The following is a 19,370-nucleotide window of genomic DNA, read 5'->3' on the forward strand; positions in this document are numbered from 1 at the left end:
CATCAACCTGAATGCTTGCATGGTTCACTACTTGAGATTCAACCTTCATTAATAAAATATTAGTTTATAAAAAAGGGTCGAATATTTTCATTTCTGTGGTTTTCAGCGGGTTTGGTTCCATCACCATTTTCCTGGGAAACACTACGCCTATGAGACTTACAGAAAATCAGCCGTTAAAGTTATGCTGCTACTGATGCTGTGAGCATGCGTTACCCTCAAATAAGCCGAGTTTAGCAGTTTCATCGGCTGCAATGTATGTTTAGCAGAGGGGAGATCAGGAAGGAACCCCTTGCTGTTAGAGAGGTTGAAGAAGAAAGCCTGGACACTTAGTCCTATACAATTATCATATAGAAGGTGCCTGAATAGGTACCTCAGACATTAGTAAACGAGAAAAACCAGGTTTAAATGTTAGTGTGAGAAGAGGTTTTGGAATTTCATCAGGCTTAGAAGCCCCTGTGATACCTATGTGACTTGAAAAAAATTACACGTGGGTACCATAGGATGCATTTCTTTTATAATAATACTCAGAGAAAAATAAATTTTGACGTCCAATTTATATGAGAGAACCAATAATAGGAGATCAAGACTGGGCTTGGTCTCAAGTAGGAAGATAAAAAGATAATCTTTTTCAACAAAATACATTTTTAAAGGAAAGTGAACAGCTCCATTAAACCTAAAATGAGCAAAACTAAAATTATCTACAAGCGTAAAACTACCACAGATCAGAATCAACAAATAAACCATACCCAAAACGGGCAGAAATTACAATAAATAACTTAGCCGAAATCAAAATGAGCAGAAATTAACATGATTAGCGCTTACAACCCCTATGACGTCTCAAGGCCACAACATAATTTGCACTCTACTGAAAGAAATACAAATGAATGTGCATTGTCAGTCTAACGTACATATGCTTATGGCAGGATGGACTCGCAAAGAATCTTCCTATACCTCCCATGTTAAACATTTGGAGTTTGCCTGACGTTCCTGAATTAGTGATTTTGGCGGTTTTTATGTCAATAGAAGTAAAAAAATCTGGTGAATATTTTGGCATAATCAATTCTTAAAGCCGACAATTATTTTTTTTATAATTCCAAAATAATTATAAAACCTGTTTCGGGTTTGCATTCTAGATTGCTATGCTTGACATTGTTGTTGTGGGGTATCAAAAAATAGAGCAAAAAATTTTCTATTCATCAATAAGAAACTTTTTTCTATAATATATACCTCCTGGCTGCAGTCCCTTCAAATACTTTACATATTTGTGTTCCGAAATCAAAATTTCCCCTCAAAAGGTTAGATTGAGCTGTAATCGGAGCATCTAAGAATGCAAAAATTACACCAAGGGGCTAACCACTCGGATTGTTCAGGAGCGATTCAGTCAAGCATTATTTAGTTCTGACCTGTTTAAACAGAGTCTGGAGAAGAAGTAAGGTGCAGACACCAAACTGCCGGTTAATGAATATATAAGAAAATTGTGTTGTATAAATAATTAGGGATAAGCTGCGTCTAATCCTAGAGATAAATTGAACACAACACAAGGGCCGAATAAGAAGCAATGGTTTTATTTTAAAAAGATTGATCTATTTTTTTGTTTAATTAAAATAAATTCAGGACAAATTTATGTATTGTAGTATAAGTACAATTTTGCATAATCTTCGTACTGAAATAAGAATTAAAAATATATAAAACAAGCTAATTAATAACTAATGAATGAAACAAAATAACTAATGAACGAAACAAAATGTCCCCAGAATATTTAAATTTGTTATAGCAAGACCCGAGTCTTGCTGCAGAACTACCAAAGCAAACTACAAAAGCAGTCAATGACCAGTCTCAAGTCCAAGGCCTTTCCAAGAAACAATCCAACCCCTTGGTAAATAAACCCCAATAAAAATTACCCATACTAAAACAGTCAAATGACCAGTCTCAAGTCCAAGGCCTTTCCAAGAAACAATTCAACCCCTTAGTAAGTGAAACCCGATAAAAATGGTCAAAACCCTAATAAAGTTCTTATATAGTTCTTGTTATTGACCACAGTAACATGGGAAAAAAAAGAAATATGCGAGGGCTCCATTTGCCAAATGTGCAGGCCCATCGTGAAAAGTTGAAATTAAATTATCGGGCTAGAGGGAGACCGCGTTTACCAAAATATATGTTAGAAGACATAACGGATGCTTCGGTTCACGACGAATCAAGTTCCGAAGGAATTGGAACAAATTCCCCTTTTGTGTTGAAAGTTATCACTTCTGGAAGGAATTTGGGGTCAGACCTTCTAAAAGGCTCACGCTGGATTGTGGATCTGCCTTACCTTTTTGAGAATTATGAAAAGCTCGTGATTCGCCACATGTAAGTTTTTTCTTTGTCTTTCATTTTACGTCATTGATTTACTGCTATCAAAATTATTAGGATGGGGAATTATTCTGGGTTGCAATTAATACAACTTGTACCTTATTAATTCTTGATAATTGTCTTTTCTGCTATAGAGAAAGAATGTTCGATAACTTTTAAAGATATTTTCATCCCAAAACAACAGAACGCTCCGACGGTATCTACTTAGGTTGGTTTAATTTCACTATTGTTGGTTTTACCAACAATTTAAAGCTTATATAGAATAATCGGCAGTTGTTTCGCTATTTCTTTAGCAATCTCATCTTCGTACTCAAGTTCTGGCTCTTCTCTTGTCATATTTCACGGGTTATCTATCACATTATTTTCAAATTACGGTTTAGACAAGACAAGATTTATTTCTACAAAACGGCTATCACAAGCCCAAAAGGGCCAAATTCACATTTTAGTGTCAATAAAAAAATTAAAAAAAATGGTGAATGCCAATCAGTAATAAATATCAAACCAGTTTAAACTCATAAAATTGCAATCAGTAAAAAAGTCAAACCATAAAAAGTCGTAAATTAAAACCGGGAAAACAAATTTAAACAAAATGACAATTTAGTTTACCTTGCAAGAATTGTAAAGTTTGCAGTTGCAAAATAAGCATTAAAACTACAAGTTAAAAGTGGAGCGATAAGAGCGAAGGTTTAGTAATTTAAAATTTCAAATATGTGAAGGATGAACGTTCTTCTATATCTTTCAGTGGAAACTCTTATTTGGGCAAGAAGGGGGATTTTTGTTGAATTAGAACGTGGGGCAGTGGCGAATGCAGGGGGCACCCTCCCCCTGACATAGTAGTATATTTGTGATTGGGACCGCTTGCTCTGGTTCTTTTAGGGACGATTTTTTTTTTATTTGGTTTTTAATAGTCGAGTTTTTAGTAAGTTTTTAGTTATTAAGGCTGTTTCTTTTTGCAAACAAGTTTGAAACAAGGTTTCAGTTACTTTTTACAGTCTCTATTAGATTTTTATTAATGACACATGTCCCCAAAAAGTATTTAATTAAATTTAAGTTTATCAAGGGGATCTGTCCGTATTACCACAAATGCCAACTGGGAGGCGAAAATCTTCATTCGTAAGAAGGGGAGATTTAAAATTCTGACTTAATCCGCTGCTAATAGCAACAATAAGAAAGCATTATATTTCTGTTTCTTTGTTCTATTTTTCCTGCTACACCATCAAACGAACTATTACTTAATGTTTAATCAACAATTAGTTCCAAAGAATGTATGATACCAAAATATGGTACTAATTTTTTTTTTTCGACAATACAAAGTTTAAGTAACTCGCTATAGTCGCCAGAAGTGCAAATGCTAAAAATTATGCAGAAAAGATTAAATATATTATTTTTTCGTAGAGGGTGAACAACCTTTTAATTGTGTTTTATGGCGAGGTGGTTCTTATAAACTTACTTTTTTTGTATCAATATTTCTAATTGACTTTAATTTCAATAGAACTCATCAGATTTTATATTAAATTAAAGTCCATGTCCACTACCTACCCACGACTTAGAAATTGTTGCAGTTCCCTTTAAATTGCTGGTATTTCTTTGTCCACAAGTTTATCGGAGTAACCTTTCATGTACACCCCCCCCAAAAAAAAATCCTAGATCCGCCCCTGACGTGGCGGGTGGGTAAATATTCACTAGGGAAAAGAGAAGTAGTACAAGGGTTATGCACGATATTGTTGGCAAAATAATAAGGAAATTTGTACTCTCATTTCCTTAAGGGTGATTAGATTTGCTCTCCGAAGAAGGGAAATGTAAGGCCCTTTACCCTGTTTGAAAATAATTCTTAGACACGTTTTTTGAACTGCCTCTATTCTGTCCCAAAATTCATTGGACATGCCAGAATGGTAAACAGAGAAACAGAAAAAAAACACAAAAAAAAATGTATTAATCCAAAAACGTTCAGAAATAAAATGAAAAAAAAACAAGTTTTTTAACTGAAAGTAAGGAGCGACATTAAAACTTAAAACAAGCAGAAATTACTCTGCATATTAAAAGGTTTTCTCCCTTCTCAACGCTCTGCTCCTTACGCTAAAGTTTTTTACTGTTTTAAAAAGTAAACTTGAGAAAAAGAGTCAAACTTTAGCGTAGAGAGCAAGGTGTTGAGGGAGGAAAAGCCCCTTTGATATACGGAGTAATTACTGTTCGTTAATTTTGCTCCTTACTTTCAGTTAAAAAACTTCTTTTTATCATTTTATTTCCAACCTAAAGCAAACTTACCAGTAGAGGTAATTTCGAACAGTTCGTGGTAACGAACTGTAGTAAGGAGCGACCGGGCTCAATAGTAACCAAAGCTCTAAAAAACAGAATTTTGATATCAAGAGTTACATCTCAAGAATCGCACTTTTATGCCGATTTTAAATATGTGAGTTTCATCATCAAGTTTAGTCTTACCCATCAAAAGTTACGAGCCTGAGAAAATTTACCTTATTTTCGAAAATGGGGGAACCTCCTAAAAGTCATTTAATCTTAAAGAAAGTAACACCATCAGATTCAGCGTATCACAGAACCTTATTGTACAAGTTTCAAGCTCCTATCTACAAGAATGTAGAATTTTGTATATTTTGCCAAAACACAAATCCCAGATGCGTGTTTATTTATTAATTCTTTTTTCCAAGGGTGATTGTACCGACCCAGTGGTCTTAAAATTTTGCGAGAGGGCTCATTCAAATGGAAATGAAAAGTTCTAAGGCCCTTTCTAAGTGACCAAACAAATTGGAGGGCACCTAGGCCCCCTCCCACGCTCATTTTTTCCAAACGTCGTCCGATCAAAATCCTGATATAGCCATTTTATTCAGCATAGTTGAAAACCTTATAACTATGTCTTTCAGGACGACTTACTCCCCCGAAGTCCCCATGGGATAAGCTGCAAGTTAAAAACTTTGACCAGTGTTTGCACATAGTAATGATTATTGGGAAGTGTACAGACGTTTTCAGTGGGATTTTTTGGTTGGAAGGAGGGGTTGAGAAGAGGAGGTTATGTTTGGGAAACTTTCCATGGAGGAATTTGTCATGGGGAGGAAAATTTTCCATGAATGGGAGGGGGCAGGATTTTCTAGCATGATTTAAAAAAAACAATGAAAAAATAAATATGAAAAAGTGTTTTCAACTGAAAGTAAGGACCAGCGTTAAAACTTAAAACGAACAAAAAATATTACACATATAAGGGGTTCATTTCCTCCTAATCTCTCACTCTTTACGCTAAAGTATTTTTTAGTAATTTCAATTATTTATTCTACGGCCTTTTTGATTCAGGGGTCATTCTTAAGGATTTAGGACAAAATTTAAGCTTTAGTGTAATGAGCGAGGTATTGACAAGTGGGCGAGCCCCCCTTATATACGTAATAGATACCTGCGAATATAGAAGTTCGTTAGGTAAGCTAATTCGTAAGTTACGTATATTTTTACTAATGAAAACCATCGTAAAAAACTAAAAGCTCTAGTTGCCTTTTTAAGTAGCAAAAAATTGGAGAGCAGCTGGGCCTCCTTCCCCGCTCATTTTTCTCAAAATCATTCGATCAAAATTATGAGAAAGCCGTTTAGCCAAAAAAATAAAAATTCAAATTTCGTTTTAATTATTCATCTGCGCAGAGCCGAAATCAAAACATGGATTAACTAAAAAACGTTCAGAAATTAAATAAAAAACGAATTTTTTTAAATGAAAAGAAGGAGTAACATTAAAACTTAAAACGAACAGAAATTACCCAGTATATGAAAGGGGCTGTTCCCTCCTCAACGCCCCGCTCTTTACGCTAAAGTTTTTACAGTATTAAACAGTAGAGTTGAGAGAAAGAGTCAAACTTTAGGGTAAAGAGTGGGGCGTTGAGGTGGAAACAGCCTCTTTCATATACGGGATAATTTCTGTTCGTTCTAAGTTTTAATGTTGCTCCTTACTTTCATTTAAAATACTTGTTTTTTTATCTAATCATTAAAAAGTACGGATAAAGGTTCTGAAAGAATGTCTGCAAAGGCTTTAAAGGATTTGAGAAATAAACTAGCTAATTTGATCCTCCTAACTCATAAAAGCATATTGGTATTTTTAATCGTACTAATGAGAACTTTGTGAATTACTCGAATAAAAATTTAAATGATAGTTGAGATGCAACTGAATTTGGGGCACAGATTTTTACTTTGAATTTGATTTTAGGGAGTCAAGTGAGACTTAATTTTTCTTGGAATTTGGTTAGTAATGTCCGTTGAAATTTGGTAAATCGACACGGGTCTGTTTAGAGGGCATTTCCTGTCATGCCCCAAAGGATTTTGTAAAGTTTTGAAATACTTGGCTTTCCTGATTGGTAGTTCCAGGACAGTTTTTGGCCTGGTTACATACATAAATAAAATTGGGTGGTTTAATCTGACAATGAAATACAACAAACTTTCGGTTAGATCGTATAATTTCCACTTCTCACCCATTTCTAGCTATGTTTTATATTTTATTTCATATTTTAATTACCCTACATCGCTCACTACTCTACATACTAACTATCCTTTTTGAAGCTATAGCACTTTCCTTTCTACCAAAACAATAAAATAGCTACTTTACTATTTTACTTCCTCACAACCAATTAGCATTTTATTTACAGGTGCCAAGACATCAATTTGGTTTCAAATATGATGTTTTCTGAAGAACATAGAGCTGGATTGCGCTCAAGACTCATCTTCAAATGCGAATCATGTCATGAGGAAGCCACAATTCACACAGAAAAACCCCTTGCTCCTAGAAGGCTTAAAAAAAAAGACTCAACGAAAACCGTAGTCAAAAAACGGAAAAGGACTGATTTTGATAGTATGAATACTATCAGAAAGAAACACAAAACAGAAACAGGAACAGTAAGTGTCAACAAAGAGGTAGTGGTTGGTGCAATAAATGGTGGAATGACTCACGCCCAGGTTCAAGAACTTTTCTCTACCATTGGAATAAATACCCCGTCTCAAAAAGTCTTTACGAAATTTGAGAAAGAAATTTGCGTAGAATTGGAAAAAGTTCTGTGTGACTATTTTATCGAAAATGGGAAAACCGAGCGAAGGATGGCACTGGAAGCAGGTGAGAAAATTCACCCAAATGGAGCTGTAGAGACATGTGTTATAGTTGATGGAAGCTGGTGTACACGAAGTTATGGGAATAGGTATCGTGCACTCTCAGGCTGTGGAGTGGTGATAGGTTTGTATTCGAAGAAACTCTTAAATCTAGGAATTAGGAACAAATATTGCTGTACTTGCGTGAAATACAGGCATCAAGTAAATAGATCTGTTCCTGAACATACATGTTTTATGAACTGGCAGGGGCCCAGTACAGGTATGGAGTCAGATATATTAGTTGACGCATTCCGAATAGCAACATCCATGCACAATCTAAGATATACTCGATTTGTTGCCGACGGCGATTCGAGTACCCATTCTGAAATTATAGCAAGGGTACCATATGGCAGAAATGTAGAAAAAATTGAGTGTCTAATCATGCGTGCAAATGCTTGAAAAACAGACTATATAAGAAGCAGCATGAAAATGCCGAATGCAGAAGATTTCTTAGTGCCGCAATAATAAAGAAAATGTGTGATTTTGCCAGAAATGCAATTGTATGTGCCACCACAGAGAAGAAAAGCGTGAAGGATCTCATCAGTGCGCTGAAGGCAATTCCTCTACATTTTTTCCGTGGCGACCATAAGTTTTGTCCTACACGCTGCTCGTTCTCCGGGAAAGTTCTACAGGTCAATCCTGAAGACACCCCTAGCAACATCTTTCTCAGCCATGTGTATTCAGCCTTTGATACGCTGACCAGAAGGGCTCGTCTACTGATAGGAAACCACACGAGCAACCTGGCAGAATATTTTATGAGCATAGTTGCAAGGCTTATAGGTGGCAAAAACATTATGGTTAGCCAAAGTGCGCGATATACCACCCGTGTTAAAGCAGCAGGAATCCTATTTACGAAAGGTCACTCAGCTCGCCTTGAAATATTTCGAAGAACTGTAGGATCTACACCAAGTAGGCAGTTGAAAAAACTTGCACAACAGCGGGCCATGACTACTGCTCGACGTAAAAAACTGTCTGCTAGAAAGCGCCTTTTCACTAATGCTTCCACAAAACTCCCTTCAAAAGAAATCAGGGAGCCAACCGGAGCAGACAAAAACTACGGCTCGAACGCAACTGCTCCGGATCTTGATTGCAGTGCGCTCGAAATTGCAAAAACAGATTTTTTGACTCGTCTCCAATGTACTGCAACAGAAATCCTCAGTATCGAAAAAGCCACTAGACTTCAGAGAAATTCTATCGATAATAGCTGGATAGAATACAGAAAAAACAGAATTACAGCTTCCGTAGCTGGTGCTGTTTGTAAAAGGCGGTTGAAGACTGTGGGTTCATTAGTTCGGCAGCTGCTGTATCCCAGAAACCCCCAAACAAAGGCAATGGAGCATGGTCAGATGTATGAGCCTGTAGCTATTGCAGCTTTTGCAAAGAAAATGGGTTGCATTGTGAACTCTGCTGGGCTTTTCATTCACAAGGAATATGGGTTTCTAGGGGCCAGTCCGGACGGGATAGCAATTTTTCCTTCGGGTGAGAAGGCTCTTTTGGAGGTGAAGTGCCCTTTGACAGCAAAAGGGCTTACATTGGAAGAGTGGATAGCGCTTAAAAAAAATACATGTCTAGAAAAGAAAGTTAATAGTGAAATAAAGCTGAAAAGAACACAAGACTACTATTACCAAATTCAAATGCAATTGGAATGTTGTGACATTGATTTTGTATACTTTGTAATATTTTTAGGAGAAGAGGAATTATATTATGAAAAGATTGGTCGTGAACATGAATTCTGGTCCAACAAAATGCTGCCAAATCTACAAAAATTTTATTTTGAGGCACTGTTACCAGAAATTGTCGACCGAAGGTTGCCAAGAAGTATGGAGATACGAGAACCGTTTATATAAATCCAACTGTGCTAGGTATGGGTAGTTATAATGTGTCATTACAGTCTTATCCGAATACAAATTCATATATACAAATACTCAAGCAACAATCGAACTTTAGAATATTTTTTAATGAACCCGTATGGATAAGCTAAATAAAAAAAAACAAGTTTTTTTTAACTGAAAGTAAGGAGCGACATTAAAACTTAAACGATCAGAAATCACTTCGTATATGAAAGGGGCTGCTCCCTCCTCAACGCCCCACTCTTTACGCTAAAGTTTTTTACTGTTTTAAAAAGTAGAATTGAGAGAAAGAGTAAAACTTTAGCGTAAAGAGCGGGGCGTTGAGGAGGGAGCAGCCCCTTTCACATACGAAGTAATTTATATTCGTTTTAAGTTTTAATGTTGCTCCTTGCTTTCAGTTAAAAACATGTCTTTTTTTTATTTAATATCTGAACGTTTTTGAACTAATGCATGTTTTGATTTTGGCTCTCCACAGATGAATAATTAAAACGAAATTTCATATTTATATGGCTTTCTCATAATTTTGATAGAATCACTTTGAGAAAAAAGGAGCAGGGGAGGAGGCTTAGTTGCCCTCCAATGTTTTGGTTACTTAAAAAGGCAACTAGAACTTTTAATATTTTACGAACGTTTTTGCTAGTAAAAGATCTACGTAACTTACGAGTTAGCTTACGTAACGAACTTCTGTATTCTGTTAGTGTTAAATTTTAATGCTGCTAAATACTTTCAGTTGAAAAAACTGTTTCATATTTATTTTTGTATTGTTCTATTTTGAAATAAGGCTAGAAAGTCCTGCGCTCCCTTCATGGAAATTTTCTTCCCCATGACAAATTCCTCCATGGAAAGTTCCCCCAACATAACCCCCTGTTCTCAACCCCCCCCCCCCCCCAACCAAAAATCCTCCTGAAAACGTCTGTACATTTCCCAATAACCATTACTATATAAACACTGATCAAAGTTTGTAACTTGTAGCCCCTTCCACGGGGATTCTGGTGGAATAAGTCGTCCCCAAAGACACAGTTATAAGGTTTTTCGACTATGCTGAATAAAATGGCTATCTCACAATTTTAATCGGATGACTGTGGGAAAATAATTAGCGTGGGAGGAGGCCTAGGTGCCCTCCAATTTTTTAGATCACTTAAAAAGGGTACTATATACTTCATTTTTTTTTATATAATTCACTTGTAAATAACTTCATTTCCGTTGGAATGAGCCCGCTCGCAGCATTCTATGACAACTGGTTCGATATAATCACCCCTGGAAAAAAAAATCCATATTTTTGCTGATAGAAGCTTAACACTTCCACGGTGGGGTTCCCTGATAGGCTGATTCGGATGGGTGTAATTTTGGTTTTATTACTTTTATCGGGTGTTTCCCTCTATTTTCTAAAATAAGGCAATTTTTCTTAGACTCGTAATTTTAGATAGGTATCTCATATATTTAAAGTCAGCATTAAAATGCGATTTTGTTCATGTAGCTATTGGTATCAAAAATCCGTTTTTTAGAGTTTTGGTTACTATTGAGCCGGGTCGCTCCTTAGTACAGTTCGTTACCACGAACTTTTTGATAAAATGAAATAAATTTGTCACTTCGCTGCGAGCAATTATTTAAATTATACTTTTCTAAATAGGTCTGCATGAAGTAAAAACCCGAAAATATGTACTTTTTATTTGTAATTTCCACAATTTTATACCGCGTCTCCTGGCAAATAATGATGACCAGACCACAGGCACACACGCAGGCGAGGGATTCACCCACCTTAAATTTGTATAATGCTTAATTTTCTCAGCGAAATGTTTAATTTTCCTGTTTTTCCTGGTATTTCTTTCGTAAGAGTTGAACCCCCCTCCTCCAAAAAAAAAAAATCTCGAATAACAATTTCCCTAATTTTCTCCTCGAATAATAGTTCTTTTCCAAATAAATATTCCTATTTACTTGTCGAATTACGAAGAATGAATATACATTAATCGTAATTTTCAGTGAGAAACCCCTTGAGTTTAATGACGGCAGTGAAATCTGATAACCTTGAGTATTTGTGTGATTTGCCGCGATTGAAAAAGAACTGAACAGGCAGTATAAATTCTGGAGGAGCGTCCGGCCTTATCTGTATTCCTTAGAATCTTAAAAAAATTGTATTTATTAAAGATGTTGAAATGAAAACATTTATTTTTTTCCGTAAAGTGCAAATTATGTTCTGGCCTTGAGTAGGAATAAGGGTTGTGAGCCCTAATCATGTTATTTTCTGCTTGTTTTGAGTTTGACTCAGTTATTTATTGTAATATCTGTTCGTTTTGGGTTCCATTTATTTATTAATGCTGATTTACGGTAGTTTTACGCTTGGTAGATTATTTGATGCTAATTTGCTCATTTTGGCTTAATGGACTTCTTTACTTTTCCTTGAAAAACTTAATTTGTAGAAAAGTTCTTTAGTTAATTATAAGTAATAAACAAAAATTTATTGGGAGAAGAACGTTTTTTAAATCCTTTTGTATTAAAGAAACAATAAGAATGAAACTCATCAAAATTAAATAAAAAAAAAGTTTTTTTGAATGAAAGTAAGGAGCAACATTAAAACTTAAATTCCTCCTCAACGCCCCGCTCTTTACACTAAAGTTTGGGTCTTTCTCTTAACTCTACTTTTTTTAAACAGTAAAAAACTCTAGCGTAAATAGCGGGGCGTTGAGGAGGAAAAGCCCCTTACATATACGGACTAATTTCTGTTCATTTTAAGTTTAAATGTGGCTCCTTACTTTCGGTCAATAAAACTTGTGTTTTTTATTTAATTTCTGAATGTTTTTTAATTAATGCATGTTTTGATTTTGGCTCTCCGCCCATAAATAATTAAAACTAAATTTGCATAGTAATTTTTTTTGGCTAAATGGCTTTCTCATAGATTTAATCGGAAGTTTCTGCGAAAAAAAGAGTGGGGGAGGAGGCTTAGTTGCCCTCCAATTTTTTTTATTACTTAAAAAGTCAACTAGAACTTTAAATTTTTTACGAACCTTTGCGTTAGTAAAAATTATATGTAAGTTGCGAATTAACTTACGTAACGAACTTCTATATTCGTATGTTTTTATTACGTATATGAGGGGGCTCACCCCCCCCCCCCGTCAATACGTCGCTCTTTACACTAAAGCTTAAATTTTGTCCCAAATCCTTAAGAATGACCCCTGAATTACAAAGGCCGTAGAATGAATAGTTGAAATTACTAAAAATACTTCAGCGTAAAGAGCGAGGTATTATGAGAAGGTGAACACCTCATATGCGTAATAATTTTTTTCCGTTTTGTTTTAATGCTGCTCCTTACTTTCAGTTGAAAAAACTGTTCATATTTATTTTTTCATTGTTTTTTTAAATAATACTAGAAAATCCTTCGCTCCCTTCATTGAAATTCTCTTCCCACATGGAAATTCCTCTATGGAAAGATCTACCACGTGTACCCTCCCCCTCAACTTCTCTCCCCCTTCAAACCGAAAAAAAGTCCCCTGAAAACGTCTGTACACTTCCTAATAACTATTACAATATGTAAACACTGGTCAAAGTTTATAACTTGTAGCTCCTCCCACGGGGACTGTGGGGGAGCAAGTCGTCCCCAAAGACATAGTTATTAGGCTTTTCGACTTTGGTGAATAAATTGGCTATCTCAGAATTTTGATCCGGTGACATTTGGAAAAAATGAGCGTGAGAGGGGGCCTAGATGCCCTATAATTTTTTGGTCACTTAGAAAGGGCACTAGAACTTATAATTCCCTTTAGAATGAGCCCTTTTGCAACATTCTAGGACCACTGGGTCGATACAATCACCCTGGGAAAAAGAACAAGAGCTAAGAGCTCATAAGGCACTTGTGACGAGGTCGGAAGAGCCGAGAGCTCATATGGTACGAGGTCGGAAGAGCCAAGAGCCAAGAGCTCATTTGGACGAGGTCGGAAGAGCCGAGAGCTCATATGGTACGAGGTCGGAAGAGCCAAGAGCTCATTTGGCACTTGTGAGAAGGTCAGAACCTAAAGTTAAACTTTATAGCACAAGATCCTTCTAAATATCAAATTTCATTAAGATCTGGTCACCCTTTCGTAAGTTACAAATGCCTCAATTTTCAAAATTACCTCCCCCCTCCCAATTCCACCAAAGAGAGCAGATCCGGTCAAGTTATGTCAGTCACGTATCTTAGACAGGTTTCTATTCTTCCCATCCAGTTTCATCCTGATCTCACCGCTTTAAGTATTTTCTAAGATTTCCGGTCCCCCCAACTGCCCCCCCCCCAATTACGTTTGATCCGGTTGAGATTTAAAATAAGATATCAGAGTTACGAGGTCCTTCTAAATATGAAGTTTCATGAAGATCCGATCACTCCTTCGTAAGTTAAAAATACGTTATTTTTCTTATTTTTCAGAATTACCCCCCCCCCCCCGCAATTGAGCGGATCCGTTCCAATTATGTAAATTACGTATGCAAGACTTTTGCTTATTTTTCCAACCAAGTTTCATCCCAATCCCTCTAATCTAAGCGTTTCCCATCATTTTAGGTCTCCCCACCCCAAACTTCCCCCAATGTCACCAGATCCGGTCAGGATTTAAAATAAGAGCTTTGAGCCACGATATCCTTCTAAAAATCAAATTTCATGGAGATCCAATCACCCGTTCGTAAGTTAAAAATACCTCATTTTTTCTAATTTTTCAGAATTAACCCCCCCCCCCAACTACCCAAAAGAGAGCGGATCCGTTCCGTTTATGTCAATCATCTATCTAGGACTTGTGTTTATTTTTCCCACCATGTTTCATCCCGATCCCTCCACTCTAAGTGTTTTCCAAGTTTTAGGTCCCCCCTCCCGACTCCCCGCCCCCATCACCAGATCTGGTCGGAATTTAAAATAAGAGCTATAAGACACGATATCCTTCTAAACATCAAATTTCATTGAGATCCGATCACCCGTTCGTAAGTTGAAAATACCTCATTTTTCTAATTTTTAAGACTTACTCCCCCCCCCCCAACTACCCCAAAGAGAACAAATAAGTTCCGATTATGTCAATCATGTATCTGCGACTTGCGCTTATTTTTCCCATCAAGTTTCATCCCGATCCCTCTACTCTAAGTGTTTTCCAAGATTTTAGGTTCCCCCCTCCAACTCCCCCCAATGTCATCAGACCCAGTCGGGATTTAAAATAAGAGCTCTGAGACACAATATCATTCCAAACATCAAATTTCATTAAGATCCAATCACCCGCTCATAAGTTAAATATACTTCATTTTTTATATTTTTCCGAATTAACCGGCCCCTAATCCCCCCCCCCAGATGGTCAAATCGGGAAAACGACTATTTCTAATTTAATCTGGTCCGGTCCCTGATACGCTTGCCAAATTTCATCGTCCTAGCTTACCTGGAAGTGCCTAAAGTAGCAAAACCGGGACTTTAGGTTTTCCCCCTCCGACTCCCCCCAATGTCATCAGATCCGGTCGGGATTTAAAATAAGAGCTCTAAGACACAATATCATTCCAAACATCAAATTTCATTAAGATCCAAATACCCGCTGATAAGTTAAAAATACTTCATTTTTTCTATTTTTTGCGAATTAACCGGGCCCCCACTCCCCCCCCAGATGGTCAAATCGGGAAAACGACTATTTCTAATTTAATCTGGTCGGGTCCCTGATACGCTTGCCAAATTTCATCGTCCTAGCTTACCTGGAAGTGCCTAAAGTAGCAAAACCGGGACCGACAGACAGACAGACCGACAGACCGACAGACCGACAGAATTGGCGACTGCTATATGTCACTTGGTTAATACCAAGTGCCATAAAAACAAACAAATAAACACGCACCCGTGATCGGTCTTTTGGTAAAAAATACCAATATCCATATTTTTGTAGATAAGAGCTTGAAATTTCTACAGTGGGGTTCTATGATACGCTAAATACGATGGTAAGATTTTCGTTAAGATTCAATGACTTTTATGGGGTGTTTCCCCCTATTTTCTAAAATGAGGCAAATTTTCTCAGGCTCCTAACTTTTGATGGGTGAGACTAAACTTGATGAAAACTTACATATTTAAAATCAGCATTAAAATACGATCCTTTTGATGCAACTATTGGTATCAAAATTCCGTTTTTTAGAGTTTAGGTTACTATTGAGCCGGGTCGCTCCTTACTACAGTTCGTTACCACGAACTGTTCGATTTGTGAAGGGCGGGATAATTTTTTACCATGAAAATATAAAAAAGATCATTTTCAACTGTTGCTGGTGTTCCAGTAATTACACTGTACTTGAGGGTTGTTTTTCCATTTTTTTGTTGGAAACCTGGGAAAATTACAAAAAAGTTTTTCTTCTGCGAATCAGAGTGTCCGGGGTATATATTTTCGGAGGGGGCGGGGCACACTGAATGTCATTTCATTTTGAAATTCCTCTCAAAATGCAAAGTTTGGTCTCCTAGTAATGATTATTAAGACTAATGACCATAGAAAAAGAGCATAGGTTGATACCGCTAATATGTGCGTATATTTTCGGAACCTTTCAACTATGCTGAATAAATGGCTATCTTAAAATTTTGATCGAAAGATTTTAGGGAAAAGGGGGACGTGTGAGGGGGGCTGATTGCCCTCCAATTCTTTTACTCACACAAAAAAGAGAACTAGAAATTTTAATTTGCATTCAAATGAGCCCTCTCCCGGTGTTCTAGGACTATTGGCTCGATTCGATCATCCCTGTGAAAAAAAACACACATCCATGATCTTTCTTTGGGGAAACAAAATGCAAATTCGGCTTTTTGTGCATATAAGAGCTTGATACCTCCATAGAATAGGAAGTTATTCGTGCTTATTAGGCATTTCAATTACAAACAAGTGAATTTGGAGAATTATTGGAGTATAGATTAGATATTACATGTAAAAACTAAAACCATTAAACGATTCCCAGAAGAGATACCCCACCCCCTTACTCCCAACTGACTTCAGGCATCAAACTATAATCGATTTAACCTATCTAGTTATATAATACAAATCCTATTGTGTAAACCACTGAGTCCTATTTTCTTTTTCAATATTTTTTTTTTCGTTCGGAAAATTATATTTAATTTATACCTACCTTCTTTTTTTTTCAGTGACTCAATTACTTTCAAAGGTTTTAACAGAAGAAGATCTAATTTGGAATATGAAGAAAACGATTGATCTATGCAAATGCTGTGAAATAAGAAGTATAGAACATATTTGCAATTTTCGATTCACTAGGTTCGCTCATCCACTTAATGATAACGCTCTGAGATCTATATCTGATATAGTGAGAAATAATACACTAAAGCTTAAATTTTGTCCCAATTCCTTAAGAATGACCCCCTGAATCACAAAGGCCGTAGAATAAATAGTTGAAACTACTAAAAATACTTCAGCGTGAAGAGTGAGGTATTAGGAGGAGGTGAACCCCCCAAATGCGTAATAATTTCTGTTCGTTTTAAGTTATAATGCTGTTTCCTTACTTTCAGTTAAAAAATCTTTTTCATTTTTAATTTTTCCTTTTTTTTTAAATTCTAGAAAATTCCGCACCCCTTCATGGCAATTCTCTTCCCCCATCTATTCTAACCCCCTCCCCCCAACCAAAAAAATACCCCCGAAAGCGTCTGTACACTTCCCAATAACCGTTACTATAATGTAAACAATGATCAATTTTGCAACTTGAAGCCTCTCCAATGGGTACCGTGAGGGAGTAAGCCGTCCCCAAAGACATAGTTATTAGGGGTTTCGACTATGCTGAATAAAATTGATATCTCAGAATTTTGATCTGGTGACTTTTGGGAAAAAATGAGCGTGGGAGGGGGCCTAGGTGCCCTCCATTTTTTTTGGTCACTTATAAAGGGTACTAGAACTTTTAATTTCCGTTACAATGAGCCCTCTCGCGGCATTCTAGGACCACTGGGTCGATATGATCACCGCTGGGGAAAAAAACAAAAAAAAAACATAAAAGCAAAAAAAAACAAATAAACACGCATCCGTGATCTGTCTTTTGGCAAAAAATACAAAATTCCACATTTTTGTAGATAGGAGCTTGAAAATTTTGCAATAGGGTTCTCTGATACGCTGAATCTGATGGTGTGATTTTCGTTAAGATTTTATTACTTTTAAGGGGTGTTTCCCCTATTTTCTAAAATACAGCAAATATTCTCAGGCTCGTCACTTTTGATAGGTAAAACTAAAATTGATGAAGCTTATATATTTAAAATCAGCATTAAAATGCAATTCTTTTTATGTAACTATTGGTATTAAAATTTTGCTTCTTAAAAGTTTCGGTTACTATTGAGCCGAGTCACTTCTTACTACAGTTCTTTGCCACGAACTGTTTGATCAGGACGAAATTTAAACTTTAGAATAAATAACAGGGACAGAGGAAGGGGCAGCTTCCTTCATATGCTCAACAAGTTCTGTTTGTTTTAAGTTTTAAAGCTGCTCTTTGCTTCCAGTTGAAAAACATTCGCTTCCTCCCTACCCCCGTGTAAAATTCTCCTGAAAAATTCTCCAAGAAACTTTCGTCACCGTGGAAAATTATCCCCGTGGATAGTCTCATCCCGAGTAGGAAATTACCTCTAATAAAATTTCACTATACCTTCCAATAGCAAATACTACTTTTAAATAACACGGGAAACTTCCGTAACTTACAGTCCTTTTCCCCGGAAATATGGTGGGTAATGTCATGACCAAAGAAATAACCATCGAGCCTACAGCTTTCATAATCGAATGGCTGCCCAGAAATTTGATCAGATGTTCTTTTGAAAAAACAGGGTGTGCTAGAAGATTAGTTGCCCGTCAATATTTTTAGTCATCTAAAAAGGACACTAGACTGTTTTATCTTCGTTTGATTGGACTCTCTTCCGATCTTCTAGGACCATTAGTTAGATACACTCCCTACTAAAAAAAAACAACAAAACAATAATTCAACACGTATCCGTGACCTTTCTTCTTGTAAAAACTAAAAAATTCCAAATTTTTTTAGATATGTGCTTAAAAACTCTACAGTAGCCTATGGTTATCAGATGTGCCGAATCTGACAATGTGATTTTCGCTCAGATCCCTTAAATTTTTGGGATATCCACCCACCCCTTATTTTGAAGATCAGGCTAATTTTCTCAGACCAAGACCATTGACGGGTTGTATTAAGCTTAATTTATAGGTCTTAGATATTTGGAAGCAGGATAAAAAGCCAATTCTTTTAATTTATCTATTGTTATCGAAAATCCATTTTTTTTAGTTTTGGTTATTGGGCCTAGGCGTTCCTTAGCACGTTACTCCTTACAACTGTTTGACGACCAAAACACCACTGGTGCTTCAATAAAAAAATTATTTGGAGATGTGTGTTTTTATTTTTCATTACATCAAAAGAAAAAAAAACACATATTCAATATGGAGATAGTCTAAAATAATTTGAAACGAATTGGCTATCTCAAACTTTTTGTACGATTGCTTTTTCGCACTTTTTGGGCTAAAATTCATGTTTTGCACCACAAAATGACGGATAATGCCACTTTACTTCGGCAAATCTTTTTTTTTAGTTGAAAAGATCCATAGAAATGAAACTTGCTCCAGATTCTCTAGGACCATTGGTTCGATACAATCATCCCCATGGAAAAAAAAAGCAACAAGCAAACTACAGATTTATAAACATGTATATATGATCATTCTTCTCGGATTAATACAAATTTCGCATTTTATTGTAGGGGTTTTAAACCTCTGCAATAAAGTTTCCTAATATTCAGGATTTGGTGAAGCAATTTAATCGAAATTGCTAACCTTTTCAGGGGTATTTCCAGTTTTTGTATATGCAGCCAAATTATATCAGGCTTGTAATTTTTGTTGGCACTTGTAAACTTAATTGACTGTACATATTCGGAATCAACATAAAAGTTGGTTCTCTTAATGCATAAATTGCTATCAAAATCCATTTTTAGAGCTCTGGTTACTGTTAGCACGAGTCACTCCTTACCTACAGTCCCTTGCTCTGAACTGTTTAATATATGAAAAACAAACCCAAATTGTACTCGAATGTCGATAAAAAAAAGCTCCTGGTAGCAAT

The 19,370-nt window shown here is 36.3% G+C and overlaps 1 protein-coding gene across 2 annotated transcripts in view; it reads right to left on the minus strand.

Annotated features, from left to right (window-relative positions):
- The window catches only part of LOC136025066 (facilitated trehalose transporter Tret1-like), a 36,287-nt gene that overhangs the window by 8,304 nt on the left and 8,613 nt on the right, over positions 1 to 19,370 (minus strand). Inside the window, exon 1 of one of the 2 annotated variants that reach the window (XM_065700755.1) lies at positions 17,960 to 18,180. The exons of the other annotated variant lie outside the window; for it this stretch is intronic. The gene's annotated coding sequence lies outside the window, so the exon portion shown is untranslated. Of the gene's footprint in view, positions 1 to 17,959; positions 18,181 to 19,370 lie in introns of those variants that run through there. 2 annotated transcript variants of the gene reach the window in all.

The sequence above is a fragment of the Artemia franciscana genome, chromosome 3 (genome assembly GCF_032884065.1).
Source record: "Artemia franciscana chromosome 3, ASM3288406v1, whole genome shotgun sequence".
Classification (NCBI taxonomy): domain Eukaryota; kingdom Metazoa; phylum Arthropoda; class Branchiopoda; order Anostraca; family Artemiidae; genus Artemia; species Artemia franciscana.